At 44.7% G+C, this 17,332-nt stretch overlaps 1 protein-coding gene across 1 annotated transcript in view; it reads right to left on the bottom strand.

Annotated features, from left to right (window-relative positions):
- The window catches only part of frmpd4 (FERM and PDZ domain containing 4), a 590,061-nt gene that overhangs the window by 439,216 nt on the left and 133,513 nt on the right, over positions 1-17,332 (bottom strand).

Here is a 17,332-nt window from a genome sequence, read left to right as displayed (position 1 = left end):
ACCTGACCTACTGAGACCATCTAGCATTTTCTGTTTTTTCATTTTAACATGGCTCACATATCTCACCTGAATTTCAACATCTTATTAGCTTGCTGCTGCACTGAATGTACCACTCATTGTCCTGATGGTAGTTATTCTTCCTAGTCTTCACTAGACTGGACTGTTGCAAATCTATACCTATTAATGCTTCAACACACTTGAAATTTGTTTATATTTTTAAATGACGTTATGTAGTTGGATAATGTAGTTGATATGTTCCAATAATCCTAGTAAATTTCAAGGGGGTTGCAGAGATTCAAATCCTCACGAGTTTCAGGCGAGTGCCAGAAATGGGGGTCTGATATGTGAAGGCAATGTTGGAACCAACACCTGCAGAGTCAAATGCTGAGCCATCAGGATCTCCAAATACTCGAGTTGCGGACTGTTTCACTTTTACCGTCCCTTTTCTCTCTCTGCCTTCCAGTTCTGATCACATCCTCCCCGTAATATTAGTTTATAAGCACCTGCATGGCCTTACGCAAAGTTGCACCTCGAAGGACGGCATTACAACTCAATATATCGCTTCAAATTTATGGCTTCAAATTGCCGTGGGAGAAACGTTTGCAAACTAAAAAATCATTTCTATTCTCAAAAGTGCGTAATCAGAGACTATAACCCCACCCTTCCTTCAACAGCATGCCTGACTAATCCAAGCATAGCAAACTAAAATGTTGGCTCCCCAGCTAAAATAAGGCCCAAACCTGAAAAGGTTTCAGATCTCCTGATAGCACGCAGTTAAACTTTCTGAGATTCAATGCCAACTGGGGCTGCTTTGAGGCCAAATTTAAAGTTACCACTTACGGATTTGAAAGTATATTTAGGCTAATGTACAAAAGTATTTAGAATGAGGGTAGAACATTTTTTTTCTTACAAGTGACCATATAACTAAAAATAATATTGCTCAATAGTTCCTCTATGCTTTGGAAACAGACCGTTTTGTTTTAGATCATCGTTCTACAGATAAAATCTTGCACAATGTACTTTTAATTTAATTCCATTGCTTTTGAAGAACTGGTTTCAGTTTTGCTCGCCCTGCTGCGGGAGAGATACCATTAAGCTGGAAATAGTGCAGAAAAGATTTACAAGGATGTTGCCAGGACTTGAGGGACTGAGTTACAGGGAGAGGTTGAGCATGCATTATTCCTTGAAGCCCAGGAGACTCAGGGGTGATTTTATTGATTGCATATATTTATGCGAGGCTTAGATAGGGTTGAGTACACACAGTCTTTCTTCCCAGTTTTGCGGAATTACGGATGAGAACCGTGGGTTTAAGATGAGAGAATAAAGATTTCAAAGGAACCTGAGGGAAATGTTTCACACTGGTTGTAGTATGTATATGGAACAAGCTGCCACAGGATGTGGTTGTGACAACTACAATAACAGCATTTAAAAGACATTTGGACATGCACATGGATTAGATAAGGTTTAGAAGGATATGGATCAAAAGTGGGTTAATGCAACTAGTTTGGATGGATATCTTAATGGCAAGGTTGGATCTAAAGGTCTGTTTCCATGCTGTTTGTCTCTGACTGAATATGGACTTAGCACCACTGCACTTTGTTCTAAAGGGTACACACTTTGTGATGTGTATAGACCAAATCCACCAATACCAAGATTTACTTATCTTTAAACTAAGAACTGTCCACAAAATAAGCTCCCAAGTTTGTCTCTAGTCATTCAGGCATTAGACTGAAAAAGTACATGAAAAAATAATCCATATAAGCAGCAGTAAAGTAAATCTGGTTAACTGGACTGGGGCTTTTCACACTGGCAAAGGACAAGTTAAATATTCAGATAAACACTCAAATTCAGATCACAAGATAAACCTACCAAATCAATATTGTTTAAATAGCACACTGGTGCCAAACATCCTCCTAAACACTTCAGCATCAGAAAATATTGCAGTTGCTGTGATTACACATAGGGAACTATTACAGAGGGATAAACCCTGTGTGACCAACTGGAAACAAGGTGGCAATTCTCTATTTAGTCAAGAGAAGCCTTGAAACGCAGATTCTGCAAGGGATGAAGGGTCACAGTAATTTAGAGTCAATTCAGGATTATTTCCAAGGATTTGGGGGATTTAGCATTGACATGGTTGAAATCATCTAAATTAGGTAAGGGATATAATAATCAAATTAACAAAAGGAAGCAAATCCAAAATAATCAGGGAATGAATGAACTTGGAACTGGATAAGAGTATTTCTTGACAGAAGATAATTAGGCCTAAGCATTCGTCCATGCTGGCCAAGGGATCTGAAATCAGTAGTTCGAAACAGCCCAACGCATGTTTCAAACTTGGGCCAGCTTTAGCAGAATTCTGTGTTGCATACGGTTCTAGGGCAGAGTGGGGAAGGGGAAATCAGACAGAGCCATAGAGATAGGAGACTCACAGTTCTTTCCTACACATTTTGTCTGCTCCACTGCGAAATCTCCTCAAGGTATGTCTACTTTGAAGAAGTTTTCCTCCTCTCTCCGATGAAAGTTCAGCGACATCCTTTCTCGCTGCTCCCCCTCTGCGAAGTTCCTTCCTACACGCGATAGGAGACTCGGTAGCTAATGGGACAGACTGGTGATTGTGCAACAGCAAACTAAACTCCAGGATGGCATGTTGCCTCCCTGGTGACAGGGGCCAGAATGTCCCTGAATGGCTGCACAACATCGTCAGGGCATTGGGTGAGCAGCCACAAGTCATGGTGCACCTTGGCACAAACGACATAGGTTGGAAAAGGAAAGATATCCAGCAGAGAGAATATAGAGAGTTAGGCAAATGATTAAAAACCAGGACCTCAAGGCTAGTAATCTCTGGAAGGTAGGAATAGAAGGATAGGACTGATGAATGCATGGCTTAGGGGTTGGTGCAGGGGACAGGCTTTCAGATATTTTGACCATTGGGATATCTTCTGGAGCTGAGGTGAGCTGAAATGAAGAGGACCAATATCCTTCTGGAGAGAAACACAAAATGCTGGAGTAACTAGATGGGACAAGCAGCATCTCTGGAGAGAAGGAAAGGGTGATGTTTTGGGTCGAGACCCTTCTTCTGACTTTGGGTCATCGCCACCTGAAACCTCGCCCATTCCTTCTCTCCAGAGATGCTGCCTGTCCCGCTAAGTTACACCAGCATTTTGTGCCTATCTTCGGTTCAAACCAGCATCTACAGTTCCTTCTGGAGAGGTACACTAGTGCAACTCAGGAGGGTTTCAATTAGAGAAGTAGAAGGGTGGGAACCAGAGGAGTAGTTCAGCAATTGGATGAATTGATGGGGAGATAGAGGTTTAGGACTAGTAAGTCTCAGAGGAAGGACAGGCAGGGAGAAGTGAAGAAATATGGTGATGCTGATGGAGTTGGGAAAGGATTTGAGGGCTGAGGCATCAGTCTGAGGATTGGTGAGTTGAGAGGGAAGAAGCTGTGCAGCAGATCAGAGTTGCTGAGAGGGGCATGTAGTAGGCAGGATGCCGGAGGTCATGGGGGTGACGTTGGTGGTGAAAAGCCTGAGAGATAAGTATAAAACCTATAGGAATCCACCTGCAGTGCCGGATTTTGCAGCCCATTCAGCTCGCCTTCTTTTAAGCTTCTTTGAAGCCGGCCTCACAGCCATTAAAAAGACCTGCTTATTTATGGTGAGTGAAACTGGGCCAACTACGATGGCAATGTGGCCAAAGCAGGACCCAGCTCTACAATGCATTTCATTGAATGCCACTGGGGTGCACGAGTGCTGCCTTAAGGGCCTGTCCCACTTTTGCGACCTTTACAGGCGACTGCTGGCAGCCGTAATAGGTCGCCGAAATTTCCAACACATTGAAAATTCAACGGCGACCAGAAAGACGCTACGATTCTTTGGAGACCTCTCACGACCATTGGAGACCTCTCAAGACCAAGGTCTCCTATGGTCGTGAGAGGTCACCCGCGACATGTCACCAGGGGTCGCCTGTATGGTCGTGAGAGGTCTCCTATGGTCATGAGAGGTCTCCAAAGAGTCGTAACGTCTTACTGATCGCTGCTGAATTTTCAACAAGTTGAAAATTTTAGCGACCTATGACAAGTATCGGCAGTCGCCTGTAAAGGTTGCGTAAGTGGGACAGGCCCTTTAGATGAGCCATCATATGAAGTGAAGACCTGACAGCAATATGACCAATCCAGAGGACATGAAACATTGTATGAAACAACGTTATGAAGCTCTTAACCATGAATGTATTTCCAAGAACTCCGAGCTCACTGCAACTGAAAATGTTTCCATTAAATCTCAAGAAAGGTATTTATACTGCTGTTGGAAAAGGGGAATGATTAATATTTATAGAGACCAAGCAGGAGAAGAGCTTTAGACTAGTTAGCTGTTGTGGAGAACATTGCCATAACAGGCTGTGTGGAACAGTGTTTTAAACTTGCGATTTATTTTAATCATCTGCCTCAAATTAAGTGCATTCATTTTATTAAAACGTTACAAATGCGGTTATATATTTCAAATTCAATATACACTTTCTAAATCAATTGTATTTTTTCCAAACTCAATGCACACAAGCAGTTAATTTAAGACACGGCAATAAAATGTTCTGGGGCAGCTTTTGCATATTAACTGGATAACGGAGACGATCTCAACACGAAGAAGTAGCTCTCTACAGAAGGTGAAATGTGAAGGTGACAACAGCGGTAATAAAAATGAACTTGAGACACCTCAGAAGATCTCACGTTAGAAAATAAACCATGATATTCACAGTATTCAATCTGCTTGAGCTATCTATTTTGAGAGGTTAAAATGAACTGATATGTGCTTGCAAGTTGTGAAGCAAATTGTTTAGTTGGAAAGAAACTTCACCTGACCTTGTGGAGGCTTTCAATAAGAAGTCTACACCATTTTAAATTCACATATATAAGAGGGCAAGCTCACATATTCTAACTATTGCTGCTCTCTTGTGAGAGTTTCGTTTCAATCAGGTTTCATGAGCAAGTTTTGTAGCAGGAACAGAGATACATACAGAGATACAGTGCGGAAACAGGTCATTCGGCCCACCGACTCTGTGCCGACCAGCGATCTCCGCCCATTAACACTACCCTACACTCACTAGGGACAATTAACACTTATTCCAAACCAATTAACCTACTGCAGGTGTTCAAGAAGGAACTGCAGATGCTGGAAGTTCGAAGGTACACAAAAATGCTGGAGAAACTCAGCGGGTGCAGCAGCATCTATGGAGCGAAGGAAATAGGCGACGTTTCGGGCCGAAACCCTTCTGGCGACATTTTGGTCCGAAACCCTTCGAACCCTGCACCCGCTGAGTTTCTCCAGCATTTTTGTGCTGCACCCGCTGAGTTTCTCCAGCATTTTTGTGTCCTTCGCTCCATAGATGCTGCTGCACCCGCTGAGTTTCTCCAGCATTTTTGTGCAGCACCCGCTGAGTTTCTCCAGCATTTTTGTGACCCTACTGCAGGTCTTTGGAGTGTGGGAGGAAACCGAAGATCTCGGATGAAAACCCACGCGGTCACGGGGAGAACGTGCAAACTCCGTACAGACAGCACCTGCAGTCGGGATCGAACCTGGGTATCCGACGGTGCAAGCGCTGTAAGGCGGCAACTCTACCGCTGCGCCACCGTGGAATCATTTTAGGTTAAGAAGCTGAAATGAGCAGTACTGGAAGCATACAGCACCAATGTACAGGTGTAGGAGAGAACTGCAGATGCTGGTTTAAACCAAAGATAGACACAAAAAGCTGGAGTAATTCAGCAGGACAGGCAGCATCTCTGAGCAGCACCTCACATTTGGGGTCGAGACCGTTCTTCAGAAGTCTCGGCTCAAAACGTCACCCATTCCTTCTCACCCATGTGCAGGTATTCTTGAAGCCTTCAGCAGTGTTTAGAGGTATCTGACTCAAGATGATAAGGAGATCGCATTAAATGCACATCGGGTGCCCGGTTTGCAATGAGAATCTCGGAGATCGTGGCTGCTGGGTGTAACATGAAAATCTCAGTGTGAAAGCCGTTTTTCTGAACTGCATTAAAAAAATACTATCAGAATACTATCATTTTTATTGAGAGTTAAAAATAAAATTATGGAAAATTGAATAGGGAAGGTGAATAACATGAAATACTCAATATGGTCTCAGGTATGCTCACCTAAAAGCAATTGCCGTATCTTCTCAAGCTCACACCCAAATTAGATTCTGTCCATCTCCCCCACACGATACCATTCATCTGTCCACCACTGACATTCACTATCAAAGTCCACCCCAGCACACGTTTATCATCTATCTGTTCAACACTTCACTCCCACACCTCTCGTTTCTTACATAGCTGAGCAGTGATCATGAGTAGACAAAAATGCTGGAGAAACTCAGCGGGTGAGGCAGCATCAATGGAGCGAAGGAAATAGGCAATGTTTCGGGTCGAGACCCTTCTTCAGACTGATGTGAAGGTGGGGGGAGCGGGAAGGAGAAAGGAAGAGGCGGAGACAGTGGGCTGAGGGAGAGCTGAAAAGGGGAGGAGAAAGCAAGGACTACCTGAAATTAGAGAAGTCAATGTTCATACCGCTGGGGTGCAAACTGCCCAAGCGAAATATGAGGTGCTGCTCCTCCAATTTATGGTGGTCCTCTCTCTGGCCATGGAGGAGTCCCAGGACAGAAAGGTCGGATTCGGAATGGGAGGGGGAGTTGAAGTTCTGAGCCACTGGGAGATCACGTTGGTTAATGCGAACTGTGCGGAGGTGTTGGGCGAAGCGATCGCCAAGCCTACGCTTGGTCTCACCGATGCAGAGCAGCTGACATCTAGAGCAGCGGATGCATTAGGTGAGGTTGTGGGAGGTGCAGGTGAACCTCTGCCACACCTGGAAAGACTGCTTGGGTTCTTGAATTGAGTCAAGGGGGGAGATAAGTTTGTGTCCTACTGAACTTATTTTCACATACCTCGACTCCATCCTATCCCCCCTGGTCAAAACCCTCCCTACCTATGTTCAAGAAACCTCACATGCTCTTCGTCGACATCAGGACTTCCGTTTTCTAGGCCCCTGTTCCCTCATCTTCACCATGGACGTCCAGCCACTCTACACCTCCATCCCCCACCAGGAGGGTCTTAAAGCCCTCCGTTTCTTCCTCGACCACAGAACCAACCAATCCCCGTTGACTGATACTCTCCTCCGCCTAGCGGAGCTGGTCCTTACCCTTAATAACTTTTCATTTGACTCCTCCCATTTCCTCCAAATACAAGGCGTAGCTATGGGCACGTGCATGGGCCCTAGCTATGCCTGCCTCTTTGTAGGGTACGTCGAACAATCCTTGTTGGAGGCATACCGTGGCCCTATCCCCAAACTCTACCTCCGCTACATCAACGATTACTTTGGTGCCACCTCCTGCACCCACACACAACTCACTGATTGTATTCATTTCACCACTAACTTCCATCCGGCACTCAAATACACCTGGACTATTTCCGACATTTCCCTACCATTTCCAGACCTTACTATCTCCATTGCAGGTGATCGACTACTGACTGACATCCACTATAAATCCAATGACTCCCGTGGCTATCTGGACTACACTTCTTCCCACCCTGCTTCCTGTAAGCTCCATCCCCTACTCCCAATTCCTCTGTCTATGCCGCATCTGCACCCAGGATGAGGTGTTCCACACCAGGGCATCGGAGATGTCCTCATTCTTCAGGGAACGGGGGTTCCCCTTTTCTACTACAGATGAGGCTCTCACCAGGGTCTCTTCTATACCCCGTAGCTCTGCTCTCACTCCCCATCCCCCCCATGGTAACAAGGGCAGAGTCCCCCTAGTCCTCACCTTCCACCCGCAACATACAATAAATAATCCTCCGACATTTTCGCCACCTCCAACGGGAGCCCACCACTGGCCACATCTTCCCATCTCCTCCCCTGTCTGCTTTCCGCAGAGACCGCTTCCTCCGTAACTCCCTGGTCAATTTGTCCCTTCCCACCCAAACCACCCCCTCTCCTGGCACTTTCCCTTGCAACCGCAAGAAATGCTACACTTGTCGCTTTACCTCCCCCCTTGACTCCATTCAAGGACCCAAGCAGTCTTTCCAGGTGCAGCAGAGGTTCACCTGCACCTCCTCCAACCTCATCTATTGCATCCGCTGCTCTAGATGTCAGCTGCTCTACATCGGTGAGACCAAGCGTAGGCTTGGCGATCGCTTCGCCCAACACCTCCGCTCGGTTCGCCTTAACCTACGTGATCTCCCGGAGGCTCAGCACTTCAACTGCCACTCCCATTCCTAATCAGACCTTTCTGTGCTGGACCTCTTCCATGGCCAGAGTGAGGACCACCGTAAATTGGAAGAGCAGCACCTCATATTCCACTTGGGCAGTTTGCACCCCAGCGGTATGAACATTGACTTCTCCAATTTCATGTAGTCCCTAATTTCTCCTCCCATTCGCAGCTCTCCCTCTGCCCACTGTCTCCGCCGCTTCCTTTCTTCTTCCCGCCCCACCCTCACATCAGTCTGAAGACGGGTCTCGACTCGAAACGTTGCCTATTTCCTTCGCTCCATAGATGCTGCCTCACCCGCTGAGTTTCTCCAGCATTTTTGTCTACCTTCGATTTTCCAGCGTCTGCAGTTCCTTCTTAAACATGAGTGAGAAGCAGAGAACAGATCGGGGGCCTTCCAGCAGCCCTGCAATTGGCAGCTACATAGGAGCAGACTCTGGAGAAAACAAGTACACGGCCCTGGTATCACACAACCACGTAGCATGCAACACTTAGCCAATATGATATAAAATCAACCGCAAGCAATACTGATTACATACTTCACTGCAGGCACATGCCGTCAGGGTAGGCAAGGTGGGCACTGCCCTGACTAAAATTATAAAATGGTGATTATTAAATATAAATAGTAAAGGCATGGGAGAATTATGCCTATCTCAGAGATCGATGTCTTAGGTAGGCATAATTATCCGTGCCTTACATCCGCAGTACTTGCAACACGCGAAGGTCTGTGCAGCCCACGTGCCGTCGGCGCTGCTTTAAGCCATCAATTTCAAGGGGAGCTGAAGGTAGCTGAAATTCTGCCTTTGCAGGACTGCGCATGCACAGCAGCCTACTGCACATACGCAGCGCAAGTTTCTTGGCGGGTTTTACAAATATGGATTGCCATTATCTTAAGTGTATCTTAGGAAACAAAGAGAGAAGAATGGAGTTCGTGTACAAATGATGTGGTAAGTACATTTCTTGGTGCTATATGTTTTTAAATACCGTATTTCTCGGGGTGGGGGGGAGAGTTCCTTTCACAGCATATGGAGAGTCCAGCCAGGGGGTAAAGTTGCAGAGAGGGCAGGAGAGTTGAGAAGGAGGGGGTCGGGGATCATGCCAGTAACCCACTTGCGACACTCCGGGCACGGAGCCACCGCATTGTGGCCGGGGAGAGAAGTAGCTCGGGAGGCTGTGAGCGGCTGCCGGGAGCGGACAGCGGAACCGGCCGCCACCTCAGCCCCTTCTGCCGGTCCCCGCTCACCTCTGGCAGTGCTCTTCATCTGAAAACCTCTCTCCTGCCCAAAGATACTAGAGGAATTTAAGGATTTGCGGGAAGCGGCTGACATGAGCGAAGTCGGCGAGCGGCAGGTGAGAGGTGTTCAGACTGCCAGAGATGAGCGGACCGGCAGAAGGCGCTGAAGTGGCGGCCAGTTCGGCTGTCGGGTCCCGGCGGCCACTTGCAGCCAACCGAGCTGCTTCCCTCCCCAGTCACAATGCGGTGGCTCTGAGCCCGGAGCGCCGCGGCAGCGGTGAGTGAGTTACTGGCATTATCCCCGACCCCCTCCTTCTTAACATTCCTGCCCTCCCTGCAACTTTACCCCTGGCACAGACTCACTACATGCTGTGAAAGGATCTCTCCCCCTAATTGGTCCCTTCAACAAGTATTGTCATTCAATAAGATGAAAACTGATTCAACTTGTCCTGGTGTGCTCCCGTTTTTCCCACCATCTCTCCACCTGCCGTCACCCTTCACCCCCACGCATTCAGTAATTCAGAATGAAGGAGACTTGGAAGCCTTGGGCAAATTGAATTGTTACTGTCTTTGTTTTTAGGCGGGAGCCATTGCTGAGCGGTGTACTTTCAGTACAAAGTGCACAATCTGGTGGACAATGTACCAAAGTAGCCTCTCAACACTTGCAATCTGAGCAAAGCATTGCATGCAACCAGCCAAGATGGCAGTGTGTAGGAAGGAACTGCAAATGCTGGTTTGCACCGAAGATAGACACAAAATGTTGGAGTAACTCAGCGGGACAGGCAGTGTCTCTGGAGAGAAGGAATGGGTGACGTTTTGAATAGAGATCCTTCTTCAGAGTCTGAAAAAGGATCTTGACCTGAAACATCACCCATTCCTTCTCTCCAGAGATGCTGCCTGTCCTGCTGAGTTACTCCAGCATTTTGTGTCTATCTTCAGTCAAGATGGCAGTTTGGAAAAGTCACTGCCAATTGATGCCTCTCCCCGACATTATTTCACCTCCCACAATTACCAAAGTGTTCGTGCCTTAATTCTACTGGTGAATTTCAGGTGACCCAGGAAACATGAAGAACCATTCTGAATGAAAAATGTAAAAGCACTGAAGATGCAGGAAATTTGAAACTAAACCAGAAAATATTGGAAAGGCTCGGATCTCAACCTGGAACCTCAACCTGTTTTCCTCCCCTTGGATGCTGCCTAACTTACTGAGTGTTTCCAGCATGTTCTCCTTCTGCTTCAGAACTGTCCTTGAATTGAAAAAATCTATTTTAATATCTACGTTCTCTATAAAGATTTTGGGAAAGGCATTACACTTTTTTGATGGGCTTGTCTGCAAACATTGTAAAATATGGATTTACCACAAAACCACTTGTATCATGCCTTCTGTAACAAAACCTGTTTCCCCAGATTTTACACCCCGCCTACTCTCAAACCACAGAACGCCTGGGCACTGAAGATAAGCACATAGCATTTCTGCTTATTGAAGGGTGAGGGGAAGGACAACATTATGAACTTCTGCACAGAGGAAAGAGAATCTGAGTCCAAATCTCTGAATATTCTTTTTCAGCACCTCTTTTATTAATAGTCAGAAATCCTGAATGTTTGAATTACTGACTGATCAGATACTAAGAGACGAATAAGGTTAAGGGCACAAAGCCAGACATTGAAATTGGACCAGGGAAAGATGACCAGGAAAAAGCAGAACTAGAGAAAGAGAAGTGTTTTAAAGACCCAACCACAAGAATCCGCTCAATGTTCTCAATCTAGAATTATTGTTTTCTTCCATGTTATGAGTTTCCTTTGGTTTCTAAAAGGGGGCTACTTTAGTTACTTATGTTTGCATGATAACTGTGGAAGAACTTAGTTAACTTAAAAAGATGAACTAAAGACTGGGTTTAATCATCTCCCAACAGCTAACATGCCTGCATTCTGACAAACCCCCAAATTCCACAGCTTCTAGCTTGGCTTTCCATCTGCAATCATCTCAGAAAGAAGAATTCATCTTCCTTTCACCATGTTGCTAAAAGCTTAAAGCTAGAAGTAAAGCCTAGGGCCTTCCTTCAATAGAAAAAAAAAACATTAATTAATCAACCTCCATGCAGTTGTATTTATTTTCACTATTTAAAGGCTACAACTTATCTTATTTTGATGATTTGCAGTCAAAACTAGTTAGGAACCTATCCATTTTCTGAAAAAAGGTTTATACTTCTTATTAATACATAGTACCAGAATATGTCAGTACATTTTAGTGTCATAATGCTTCTACAAAAAGATAAAATTAAAATAAAAACTGGATAAAGGAAGGTTACACTTGACAACATACTTTGGAGCTTTTCAAGATATTAATAATTCAATTAGATGTTTTGAGAATTCTCATTTTTTAATCGTTTTGATTTAAATCTACTTCATGATTTAAGGGTCTCGAACCAAAACGTTGCCTATTTGCTTCGCTCCATAGATGCCGCCTCACCCGCTGAGTTTCTCCAGCATTTTTGTCTACCTCATGATTTAATTAATAATTTTACAAAACTGGACTTTGAATTTTTATTTAAAACTTCCCCCTGCTGTTCCATCAAAACATTGAAGACATTGCACTAAGTTTACGAAAACTGCTTAGCGTGCTTGCCAAAATCAATTTATAAAAACACCAAAGATAGACACAAAAAGCTGGAGCAATTCAGTGGGACAGGCAGCATCTCTGGAGAGAAGGAATAGGTGACGTTTTGGGTTGAGACTGAAGAAGGGAGTTCCTTCTTACATGTTAAAACACCAATATTTCACATTAATGTCACTTCAGCATCCTTTGAATTCTTTTCTTCTTAAAACAATATTCTGATTTTGACAACTTTGTGCTTCTGAGACGACCGATTCATTCATCAAAGTTCCCAAATATTGGTTTACTTTTCTTGAAATTTCTCAATGTCCTGCTTTCAGGTTCACCATCTCAAAATATCACATGGATATTATATTTCAACCCTGGTATCTGTCATCTAATACTTTATGGAAGTGATCATTCTTGAAATAAAGCCTCTACAGCAGTGTTGAAAGGCAATTTGTCCAGGGAAATATCAGAGTTGAATATAACCAACTTTGTGCTGGGATTTATTTTAATGCCACTTCAATTAAACATTTAAATAGTGTTAACTTGGGCATTTTTTTCAATTCTTTTCAATATTACGCACAATATGTATCTCTGGAATACCTATATTACTAAAAGTAAGATCTTGACCACTTCCTGTTTTTCTGTTTCATGATTTTAGAAAAAAACGCTGCCACTTATGGCTATCATTTTTGGCCAGCTTACTCAGAGTCCCCTTCCGCTGCGCAGGACAAGAGGATTTTTCCCATTGATGAAGGATAAAAGAGTTATTAATGTTTTAAAAATGTTGACATTCTCTCTGCTGCCCCTGCTGGTGGGAGGGGGGAGGGAGTATAAAACCCGGAAGTGTTGTGCCTCAGTCAGTCTCTGCAAGATGGGGGAAGTGTGAGGGCCACGTCACATGACTACTAAACTGTGAGTGTGGTTTTACTGACCTTGAGTGCCCTTAATGTGGTTTGAACATGAAAATATGGTTGGTTTGAAGTAAAAGCACTGCAAATGGATGGTGGGGGTTTGGGTTGAAGTAAAAGCACTACAAATGGTTGGCCTGGGGTTTTGTGTTGAAGTGAAGTAAAAATCACTGCAAATGGTTGGTTTGGGGTTTTGGGTTGAAGTGAAGCGAGAAGCACTGCAAATGGTAGATGGTCTAAACTTGACAACTTCCTGTTTGCACTGTATATTGATTTTAGATAAAACGCTACCACTTACGGATGTGATTTTTGGCCATCTTACTCAGTCCCCCTCCGCTCATCAGGTGCAGAGGATTCTTCCCACCAAAAAAAGTCTTATTAGTGTTTCAAAAATGTTGAGAATCTCTCTCCTGTCAATCACGCCATGAAGGCCACACCTTTTCCGGTGGGGGGGGGGGGGGGGATTATAAAACCCGGAAGTGTGGGTGTGGCTCAGTCTCTGCATGATGGGGGATGGAGAGGTCATGCCTGTATCTGAGCTGTGAATCAACTGAACACACTGAATGTCTACTGAACTGTGATTGTGGTTTTATGTTTTGTGTGGTTTTATGGTGGTTTTATAGTGGTTTCACCCTGTTTGAAATGGTATGAAACTGCATTTGAATGTGGTGGCCTTGCACCCTGCTTGAAATGGTAGGAAACTGCACTTGAATTCAGTGGCCTTGCACCCTGCTTGAAGTGGTAGGAAACTGGACCTGAATTTGGTGGCCTTGCACCCTGCTTGAAGTGGTATGAAAATGCACTTGAAATTGGTGGCCTTGCACCCTGCTTGAAATGGTAGGAAAATGGATTTGAATTTGGTGGCCTTGCACCCTGCTTGAAATGGTAGGAAAATGGATTTGAATTTGGTGGCCTTGCACCCGGCTAGAAATGGAATTTCAAGGAGTAACTGTGAGTCAACTGCCAGCCTACCAACCGTGAGTGAATTGTGAGCACATCAGGCTTGAGGGACTGAGCTGCCACCCCAAGAATCCATTTGGCCCACAATGCCCATACTAGCCCTCTGGAGACCAGTTCCTTCAGCCTACAACACCCATACCAGCGTTCCAGAACATCCCCCCCCCCCCCCCCCCCCCCCCCCCACTGGCCACCAGTATTGGAATTGGTGGAGAGTTGGAATATTGCGTTGGGGGACCAGTCCTCCCATGTGAACGGGTCCCACTTAGTCTAGTAGTCTTTAAAAATTAAACTAAACTATAATGTGTAATGGCATGTTGGCCTTTATAACAAGAAGAGTTGAATATAGGAGCAAAGAGGTCCTTCTGCAGTTGTACAGAGCCCTAGTGAGACCACACCTGGAGTATTGTGTGCAATTTTGGTCCCCTAATCTGAGGAAGGACATTCTTGCTATTGAGGGAGTGCAGCGTAGGTTTACAAGGTTAATTCCTGGGATGGAGGGACTGTCATATGCTGAGAGAATGGAGCGGTTGGGCTTGTATACTTTGGAGTTTAGAAGGATGAGAGTGGATCTTATTGAAACATATAAGATTGTTAAGGGTTTGGACACGCTAGAGGCAGGTAACATATTCCCGATGTTGGGGGAGTCCAGAACCAGGGGCCACAGTTTAAGAATAAGGGGCAAGCCATTGAGAACGGAGACAAGGAAACACTTTTTCTCACAGAGAGTTGTGAGTGTGGAATCTCTGCCTCAGAGTGTGGTGGAGGCAAGTTTTCTGGATACTTTCAAGAGAGATCTAGATAGAGCTCTTAAAGATAGCGGAGTCAGGGGATATAGGGAGAAGGCAGGAACGTGGTACTGATTGGGGATGATCTGCCATGATCGCATTGAATGGCGATGCTGGCTCGAAGGGCCGAATGGCCTACTCCTGCACCTATTGTCTATTGTAATGAAAAATCAGATCAGTTGTAAAGCTGCATTTGAAATAAAGTCAATTAATTTATTTTTTGTTTAGCAGCAGTTGAATATTCGAATGGACAAACTTATTAAATCTCAGGTTGCCAGAATGCTGTGATTTTTCAAATTAAAATGTGATTAAGAGTCCACCAATCCACTTTAGCTCATTCATATTTAATCCTCATGCATTTCGAATCAATTTCCTTCAAGCAAATGCAGAAATAAGTTCAAGTTAAAATGAACACACAACACATTTTTAGATTTTCACATTCAGAATTTTCCTGCCAAGAATTAACGGCAGATATTTCAATCCATTTCACCGACAGAATTCACAACATTCATAGGAAATGATGATTAATGGACACACACTCAAGGCCATACATAAGTGACTGGTAGGAAGGGGGAGTGTGCAGTAAATGGACAGTGGGGGCAGTCAAACCATCAGTCCAGGAATAAATACTTAAGCCCATGTCCCACTATACAAACTTAAAGCACACGGCATTGGGGGTTCAGTATTGATGTGGATAGAGAACTGGCTGGCAAACAGGAAGCAAAGAGTAGGAGTAAACGGGTTCTTTTCACAATGGCAGGCAGTGACTAGTGGGGTACCACAAGGCTCAGTGCTGGGACCCCAGCTATTTACAATATATATTAATGATCTGGATGAGGGAATTGAAGGCAATATCTCCAAGTTTGTGGATGACACTAAGCTGGGGGGCAGTGTTAGCTGTGAGGAGGTTGCTAGGAGACTTGGATAGGCTGGGTGAGTGGGCAAATGTTTGGCAGATGCAGTATAATGTGGATACATGTGAGGTTATCCATTTTGGTGGCAAAATCAGGAAAGCAGACTATTATCTAAATGGTGGCCGACTAGGAAAAGGGGAGATGCAGCGAGACCTGGGTGTCATGGTACATCAGTCATTGAAAGTGGGCATGCAGGTGCAGCAGGCAGTGAAGAAAGCGAATGGTATGTTAGCTTTCATAGCAAAAGGATTTGAGTATAGGAGCAGGGAGGTTCTACTGCAGTTGTACAGGGTCTTGGTGAGACCACACCTGGAGTATTGCGTACAGTTTTGGTCTCCAAATCTGAGGAAGGACATTATTGCCATAGAGGGATGCAGAGAAGGTTCACCAGACTGATTCCTGGGATGTCAGGACTGTCTTATGAAGAAAGACTGGATAGACTTGGTTTATACTCTCTAGAATTTAGGAGATTGAGAGGGGATCTTATAAAACTTACAAAATTCTTAAGGGGTTGGACAGGCTAGATGCAGGAAGATTGCTCCCGATGTTGGGGAATCCAGGACAAGGGGTCACAGCTTAAGGATAAGGGGGAAATCCTTTAAAACCGAGATGAGAAGAACTTTTTTCACACAGAGAGTGGTGAATCTCTGGAACTCTCTGCCACAGAGGGTAGTCGAGGCCAGTTCATTGGCTATATTTAAGAGGGAGTTAGATGTGGCCCTTGTGGCTAAGGGGATCAGAGGGTATGGAGAGAAGGCAGGTACGGGATACTGAGTTGGATGATCAGCCATGATCATATTGAATGGCGGTGCAGGCTCGAAGGGCCGAATGGCCTACTCCTGCACCTATTTCTATGTTTCTATGTTCTATGTATACTAGCTCACCCAAGAGTTAAAAAAAAAATCAAACTTGTGGTAAGTACATAGAATGTATGTAGCGGGTACGTCGGAGCTCTTAGCGGCTCGTAAAGCTAACGGCAGGTGCTCGGGAAACGCGGTAAGCTCGTGAAGTTTTTTCAACAGTGTGGAGAGTGTCCACGAGAGTCTCCGAGTACCTATGAACGGCTATTACCGTAATTCTCCGAGTTTGAATCAGGGGAATCTTGGGAGAACTCTTGAATTATCTTGTTCAGTGGTTCAGTGGCTTTATTGTTCACTGTAATATTAAGGCCAGGCATGAATCCCCCTCCAAATAAAGGTAACTTCAAGTTTATATTCAGTGGTCTCATAGATCACTTATACAGACAAAAGGTTTCCTTTATTCAGTTCTGTATGTATTATTGAGAAGTATACATTTTCTCTTACAATTTCCCCAAGAATAGCTGCGCCTAAACAGGTTTAGTTTATAGAGATACAGCATGGAAAATAGCTCTTTAGCTCAGAGTCCACGCCGACCATAAATCACCCGTTCAATCTGAAGAAGGGTCTCGACCCGAAACGTCACCCATTCCTTCTCTCCAGAGATGCTTCCTGTCCCACATTTACTCCAGTTACTCCAGCATTTTGTGTCTACCCGTTCAGACTAGTTCTACGTCATTCCACCTTAACATCCACTCATCTACACATGAGAGAAAAGTTACACAAGGCAATTAACTTACAAACCCACACGTCTTTGGAATGTCGGAGGAAACGTGGCACCTGGAGGTAACCCACATGGTCACGGGGAAAAGGTGGA

Source organism: Amblyraja radiata, chromosome 14 (genome assembly GCF_010909765.2).
Source record: "Amblyraja radiata isolate CabotCenter1 chromosome 14, sAmbRad1.1.pri, whole genome shotgun sequence".
NCBI lineage: Eukaryota > Metazoa > Chordata > Chondrichthyes > Rajiformes > Rajidae > Amblyraja > Amblyraja radiata.
Note: the sequence above shows the minus strand (reverse complement) of the source record. Positions and strands in the feature narration are given on the sequence as shown.